At 38.3% G+C, this 8,228-nt stretch overlaps 1 long non-coding RNA gene across 1 annotated transcript in view; it reads right to left on the bottom strand.

The window, feature by feature from the left end:
* Positions 1 to 7,001: 7,001 nt before the first annotated feature.
* The window catches only part of LOC306807909, a 4,327-nt gene continuing 3,100 nt past the window's right edge, over positions 7,002 to 8,228 (bottom strand). Inside the window, exon 3 of the long non-coding RNA XR_013775851.1 lies at positions 7,002 to 8,178. This is a non-coding gene — a long non-coding RNA (uncharacterized lncRNA). The remainder of the gene's footprint in view (positions 8,179 to 8,228) is intronic.

The following is an 8,228-nucleotide window of genomic DNA, read 5'->3' on the forward strand; positions in this document are numbered from 1 at the left end:
AATATGTGTGATTTGCCTTTGATTTCTTATGGAATCTCTTGGGTTCATACAGTGGGTTTTCAAACAATGATGATACAAAAATCTGAATTTGATTGGGTTTCTGGGAAGATCTTCCTATAAAAGAATTACATGGCTCTTTTTCTTCTACTCTGTTAGTAGAAGGATACACAAAGCAAAAAAATAGAAATACAGATTCTGAAAGTACTGTGCTGGGTCAGTTATTTGAACTGTGAACTTAAGTTTAATATATATATTTCTAATCTGTATCTATAGGCCAGAAAACCTAATTCTTGTTTTCAACTAAGCTAAAAATAAGTTTAATATTAGAAACTTTAAAAGAGTGTCAAGTATGGCACTTAAAATAAAAATTTTATATGTTTAATGTCCAAATTAACCTTTTTTTTTAATTTTTTCCTTAAAACTTAATTTCCAGATTTATAAAAACCTGTATAAACCATTAATTTCATAAGTGCAAAATTTTCAAGCACTGCGTAAGGAAGCTCCACATAAGTTTGGAGGAAACTGCCAACCTTTTATCACAAAAGTCTGGATTATCTTACTTGAGAATGTCCTGTAAAGCCCTAAGTATGTAAGACTAACTTCTACTTGTGGAGGTTGTGAGTAACCAAAAAGCACTTCAGGGACTGTGCTTGGGTTTGGTGACTGGGGATGTACACATTTTAAGTAATACTCACAGATGCATAAAAATGTGGGTCACAAGCAATCTCTGGATGTTGAGTCCTCGCTGCCACTCAGAGCCAGCAAGTTGCTTCCTTACCCACGACTGTGTTTGATGAAGACAATGCAGCCCTTCCTCTTGGAAAGGACATTTCCATCTGCAGGTTTGGCCAGGGTGCTTCTCCCTGTCATGGGCTGGGAGCAGCTTCTCTGTGTGAGTTCAACAAAGCACCACAAACCAGGATAGGAGATGGTTCCACCAGACTGGACTGGGGAATAGACTGACTGCAGTGCTCAGAGTCCATACCTTTGTCAGTTTTATTTCAAATAAATATTCGTACACTTCTAAGGCCAAGAGATCATCCCGTAGCAAGATCAGACTCTTGACATAGATTCTTACTGTAAGCTCATAGTCTGAGGCAAGACATATTTTAGAGAACACTCCAAATTCTGATGACTCAACTGCACTTTATGAAGTAGTTTCAGTGGTTAATTCACCTCATTACACAAACTGTGCCTCCGAGTTTTATTCTGAATTCTTCTGGCTTTTGCTCTCTGACACCGCATTTTGTTAAAAATGTGTTTGCTGGAGCAGTTCACCATGAGTTTCATGTTTATGCCCTGATAGTACCAGATAGCAAGACAGCATTTTATGTGCCTTATCTTATGGTCACAGTCCTATTTAAAGTAGAGATCTCTCTGATTGTGGTTTGTCTGATAAATGTCCCTCTATCAGAAACGTTATCACAAAATCCCCTGCAATCACATGAGCTCACACATGTGCAGGAGCATACAGTGCAAACACAGAAGTATTTGGTTTCTTGAAATCAATTATAACTTTCAAGTACAAGTCTTTATCATTTTGCAATGTCAAAATTCATATTTTATCATCCACAAAATGCAGACTCAAACCACAATAATGGAACAACCAGCAATCACACAGGAGTACATTTAAAAAAAAAAAAAAGTTATCTTTTCTGGCTCAATGCACAATTATAGATCAGTTTTCCTGGTGTTCACTCAAATAATTGTCATCTTAGAAGTCAGGTTAATATCCAAATAACTTAAACTAATATTTTGCTGAAGGAAGAATCAACCAGCTTGTGTAGCTCTCACTAGAGGAGCTCAATGGAGATGTTAGTTTCAAAACCAGGAATTTTAGGTCTATGTGTATCTTACACCTCCCATCAGAAGCAGTTGTAATATGGACACAAGAGAGCTGGTAACAAATGAGAATGTAATCCACATGCTGCATCACCAGCAAAGGCTAGTCTTTATGTCATTGCTGCTAAATCTACTTCTTTCAACAGTTTCTTGCTTTTATAAAACACTGTACAGCCAGCAGGACCAGGGCAGTGATTGTCCCCCTGTACTCAGCACTGGTCACACCTCAGGTCTTGTGTCTGTTCCTGGGCCCCTCACTGCAAGGAGGACATTGAGATGCTGGAGAGTGTCCAGAGAAGGGCAGTGAAGGCAGTGAAGGGTCTGAAACACAAGTTAGGACAAGGGGCAGCTGAGGGAGCTGGGGGTGTTCAGCCTGCACAAAAGGACACTCAGGGGTCACCTAATCACCACCTGAAAGGAGGTTAGAGCAGGATGGGGATCAGCCTCTTCTCCCAGGCAACCAGAGACAAGATGAGAGGAAATGGCCCCATACTGGTCCAGGGGAGATTCAGGCTGGGCATCAGGAAGAATTCCTTCACTGAAAGGGTGGTTAAACACTGGAGCAGCCTGCCCAGGGGAATGTGGAGTCACCACCACAGGTGTTTAAGAAATTATAGCATTGATCAGTGGTCTGGTGATTGGTCAAAGGCTGGATTCCATGACCTTGGAAGTCTTTTCCAGCCTTAACAATACTTTATGATTCTATTCAATGATGTCTCCAAGACATGAATGAAATATCATATTGGCTTCATACCCTTTATTTAGATGCATGCAGATGCTAAGGAATAAGTAGTAGCATACATTTTAACAATATAATAACAAATATCTCCCTTATTGGATCAGTATTTTGAAAGGATTGCTCTGCTGAAAGGGAAGGTGGCCTTCTAGTTGGATTTATCAAAAATTTATCAAAAAAATTTATCAAAAAAATTTATCAAAAATTCTGGCACACTTCTACAAAAGTTATATTCCAAAGTTCAATCCATCCTCAATATATTTCTAAGGGGGCTTTTTTAAGGAATTTTAACCTAAGTTAAAGGTCTAACTCCAGGCTTTATTTTAACAGGAGGGAACAAAGATTCCTAACAGTGTGGAAAATTTCATCTTCAGTAGTGAATATAGTGTTTATGAAACTCTCTGTATTTCCTTAAAATGTAAAAGACAAACAGCTCTTATAGGATGGTAAAAAGCTAGAGGACATAATAAGCCTGGTGTTCTGAGGCAAACAGTTGATGGATTGAACTGAGGTGTGAAATATGCACTAACACAAAGAAAGCCAAAAGATTTCTAAACAGTTCTTGTGTTATATCTTCTTAGATATTCCTGTAAATAAGTGTTTAAGTTTGGGTGAGTAATGGATTTGTAATAAGATATTATTTTAGGCTTCATTTGTGTTTAGTTTTAGGCGTTTTTTATGGCAAAAAGAATAATGCTTTGATTCTTGCAATTGTGTGATCCTTTGCATTAGCTGCTTGGCATGATCATTAGCATAAAGTCAACAGGTGGATAAAGACCTGCATTTTAAATAATGCAGAGGTACTTCTTATCTTGTTCTTAGCTAAGTTCTTAGCTTAGTCTTATTTATTTCTTTGTCTTTCTTTAATCTGCACATGCAGATTTTCTTCCATAAATTAAAATCAAATCTGAAATTGTGGCTGGACATAAATTTCTCATAATTTCTTGAGATGCAAAACCATGATGGCAGAATGGAGCATCCAGTAGAAAGATAATACCAGGAGTTAATCATCTTAATTACATTTTATCATGATGTTCCATTTCTCAAACTCCACTTCCCAGTGATTAGATTTTTTTATGCCTTTATGGAAAGCTCACAGCCTCAAATAACTGTTCAGTGTTATATCTCTATCCATGGTAATCTTCCCTTCTAAATTTGCAACTAATCCCTTACATGTAATGGAACTTGCCTTGTAGTTTTTACTTCACTTTATTGTATTTTTATCTTTTTCTCAAAATTTCAATTTTCTTCTGAAAAGTAACTTTTCACTTGGACATAATGTTTTACACTCAGAGTTACACATTTAGGTGCAGCTACTTCTCTGCCATGGCTCTTATCTCCAAGATAAGGCAAATGCCTGTGGGATATTTGCTTTCTTGTCTTTGTTGCTCCTCTGAGCATTCACCTTGAGGCAATTATTACAGATTACTAAATATGCCTCTGTGTGACTCCCTGCCAAGACAGTTTCCCATCTTCCTCTTCTCAAAGGAAAACTTGCAATTTTGTTCCATGTGTATTATTTTCTATTTAGTTTTATTAAAATATATTGTGCTCGTCATGACAACCTAATTAAGCCATTCAGCTTGCACAGCACAGGCAACCTTTCTACTTTATTCACTACCCTGGCCAATTTCTCTGTCACCTGCACACATGATTAGCACAGATGTAATGTCAGTGCATAGAATGATCTTTCATTGGATGGAACCACTCTCTAGTGAGCAGACTAAAATAGGCCAGCCTTTTTTATATATTCCTAATTAAAACAACTGCATTTTTTATCTATGAGTGACCCAGGCTTCAACCCTTTCCATACTAATTCCCTGTAGTGCAAGCTTTTTAAACAAATAATGATGTGCTTCTAACCTAATATTGCAATTGCAGATAAAACCCAGCCTTCTGGGAAATGACCTTTCCTATAACTGTGTAGGTGGGAACAAATGGGGATTGACATCACCTTATCCAGCTTTCTCCTTCACTTCCTGCTATAAAGGTCCAAGAGGAGTATCCTGGCTCAACAATGAGACAAGTGTATTCATTTCTTCATGCTGTCTGTAGTGACCAACTTCAGAATTAATAAGTTTGGAGTGTTGTCTGTTCCTCCTTCCTCGATTGTTCTGCTCTGGCAGTGCTCAAAAACACATATAGTTCCAGTCATTTACTAGAATTTAGCTTTACATCCTAATCAGATATTGTTTTAAAATGTGGCAAGAAGTATCAGATATACACATGTGTTGTATTATATTATTTGAGCAGTGAAAACTGATAAATGCCAGGCCTGAGTGTGCTAGGTGTTAAAAAAAATGAAAATAGAAGTCATAGTCTTCATCCAGAGGGACTTTATATAGCCCTAAAACACAGGTATCTGTCCTTTTGTTCCACATATGGGTTCTAGTACTCTCTGCTATTCATAATATTTCTCATTAGTAATCTTGCACTTTAATGCATTAGGGTCAATCCAACAAAGTACAAGACACTGACTTTTAAAGACAAAAGAATCTGGTTTTCTGTAGTGCAAAACATGGTCTGGCCTATACTGAAAGCCTCTGAGGTGCATTGTTTCCATTCTACTGAGGACTTTCAGCATTTGTGAAGAAGTCCTTGAACCCTGCCAGGTGGGGTTCAATAAAAAGCTAGCAGTGTATTAATTAAAGCACCCTGAGAGTGAGAAAATCTTGGCACAAAGAACGAACAAAAAAGAGCCAAGTACTCACCTAAGGTAAATGGCTTTGTTCTCATCAAATACAATTATGCCAATTTATACCATTTCAAGATTTATCTATAAATGTTCCTACACCCATACAGATGTAGAGATGTGTCCACCCTGAGCAGTGCAGTCAGACACAGACTTCCAAGGCAGTTTGACTGCAGCAGCAGAGAGCATCCCCCCTGCAGCAGCTGCTGTCTCCAGCTCTGTGAGGGAATCTGCAGGACACCCCAGCATAGCAGCCTGGAACACACCCCTACTACTTTCAGGTATATCATTGTAATTTCCAAGTTTGGAAAGGCAGACTTGAGAAACATAATGTTAAGTGAGCAGAGTTATGCTGTCAATTAAAACAGAAGGTCTGCCAACCTTACAGAAACCATTCAGTTGAAGTATCAGTGTGCTGCCTTTTTCTTGGCCCAGTACAGCTATAAATACTTAACATTCATGGTGTGAGAATGATCTTAATAAAAATATTTGGCTTGAAGTCTTGAACGTCAGTAGCTTCTCCTGAGGAACTTAGTTCCTTAAATGCAGTCAAACCTCATAGATTAATGGGGAAAAAAATGCAGTAGAACAGGTAGGGTTATCTTAAAGAAACATCAGAGCAGGGAAATTAGAGATTTATGCTAGCTTTACCTTCGACTTGGAGAACAAATTAGGTGACCTGAGCTGCTAGAACATTTTTCAAAGGTGACTGTCAAGTGATCTTTTAAACTACACACCTATCCTGTTAAATACAGAAATCTTTCATGTTGTGGGTAATATGGCTCAGCAATGTAGCTAACAAAGGGACACTGACATGTTTAAAATTGTCCTGCTCTCTGGCTCTTTTAATGTCTTTTTACACTGACTGCTCTGGCAGTGGAGGTGGGTGTGGGTATGGACCTCAACGTCAGCAGACTCTGGGCTAATGAGGCTGCTGGAGAATCCAGGCTTTGGGCTGATGCTCCAGAAATGAATGTAGCACAATGGCACATATGAGGGCTTTGGTGGATTGGGAAACTCTGATCCATGAGTATTCTGCCTTTCATTCACCCTGAATCGAGCTTCTCCTTCAGCGTGGGCTACAAGCAGCCCTGCTGCCTGTGGCTCCTTGCTAACCCCACACTGCTTGTGTTTAGTTAGCTGTGAAAAGGGACTGAGAGAATAAATTCTCCAGTACAAGGTGTTAATGTCAGTCTCCCACACACATCCACTTTGAGGCAGAACCAAATTTCCTTTTAAAGGCTCTTCAGCTTGAAGGTGAGCAATGTGAATCACTGCTTCACCCAGAGTAGGTGTAATTTCTTTTCACTTGACTTACATGACAGCAACCAAACTCAGGTATCACTAATTTCTTGCTCTTCTTTCTATTCAAGTTTAAAAGTTTTATGGTTTTGCTATAAGTTTGAAGCAAGAAGCTGATCTATGAAAGCATTTTGTTACTTTCCCTTCAGCTGCTACAGCTAACAAAACCCAAATATAGATTCTTTCAAGCAAAACACGTCTTCCATCAACATGTCTTGGTCTGGGAAGATAGTTTAAATCTACTGGAAAGAGTACTCTTGATGTGGTACAAAGAAAAAAATTCCAGCAGCAAGGTTTGTAATTTTAATTTCAAATGCATGTCCCTTCAGGTGCAGACTAAGTTCTACTAGCCATTAAAGTTTAATGATAAAATTAATACACCCTAAAAGTTTAATAAATCTTATATATGAATGCATCTGTGTTCAAGGTTTATTTGAGGCTGTCAGTGTAAGCAGTAATTTAAGTGCTGTTAAAAAATTAATATTATTATGTTTCAATAGGCTGTTGAAAAGGGAAAAACACTCATATAGACAGACAAAGGTAAGAGTTGAAAAGGTTAAACTTTCAACTACTATGAGTACTATTGCTCCATGTACTACAGGGGAGTGATAGCAACACATGTTGAAAATCTGGCCTTATATTAAAATTACAGAATCCATTCAATGGGTACATCATTAGGTGGGACTTCAGGAAGAATTCCTTTACTGGAAGGGTTGTTAAGCATTTAAACAGACTGCCCGGAGAGGTGGCCAGGTCACCACCCTCTGAATTGTTCCAGAAACAGCTGGGTGTGGCAGTTAGAGCTGTGGCTGAGTTGACAAGGTGAAGATCAGTCAAAGGTTGGACTCAATGATCTTAGAGGCCCTTTCCAACCTAAATGATTTGGTGATTCTGTGACCATGAGACTCAAGAGATCTACAGGGTGAGATAAGTGACAGATCATTTTTCCTCCCTCCACTTCCAATCTACCTTAGAACTCCCCACTCTCAATAAGAATTATTTTGTTTTTTCTGCAATGAAAGAGATTTCTTTCCTTCCCCAACCCTGGTAAAACCCTCAAGCAAACAAATCTTTCTTGGTTTTACCCTAAAATGCTTGGATGAAGTCACTTCGTGCTGTAAAGTTCAGTGCTTGCCTTGAGGTACAAGACAGTAAAAATTCTATTTGACACTATGTTTTAGAGCAGGACAATAATGCATCCTTGTTCCCTTGCTTTAAAATAAACATCTTTTTGGTAGTGGAGACATACCACACACAGCCTGTGTACCTGCTGAAAGCAAATCCCACAGCAAATGGACCTTTTGTTATGGCTTGTGAGAATCTATAGCACTTCCTAATTTGGGGAAGAAAGCAATAAAAAGATGGATGAATGCCCATCCAAGTCTCTGTATGTTTGAAAAATCTAGATAAGAATATTTTAAAAGATAAACTCTTTTACTTGGCAATAACTTAAGTGGAAGGTTAAATGTGTGATAAAATGTATAAGAGGATGGGATTTTCTTCTGTTTCTTTTCTATCTTTAAGCTACCAGGAAAGCTCATTTTCTTATAACTTTGCTTGAGGAGCCATTGGAGACCTCACATGTTCACTTTGAACCTTTTCTGCCCTGAAGGAAGAAAGACAGAGAGATAAATTTTCTCCTGAGTATTTTTCAGT

The sequence above is a fragment of the Erithacus rubecula genome, assembly GCF_903797595.1.
Source record: "Erithacus rubecula genome assembly, chromosome: 1".
In the NCBI taxonomy this organism is placed as follows: domain Eukaryota; kingdom Metazoa; phylum Chordata; class Aves; order Passeriformes; family Muscicapidae; genus Erithacus; species Erithacus rubecula.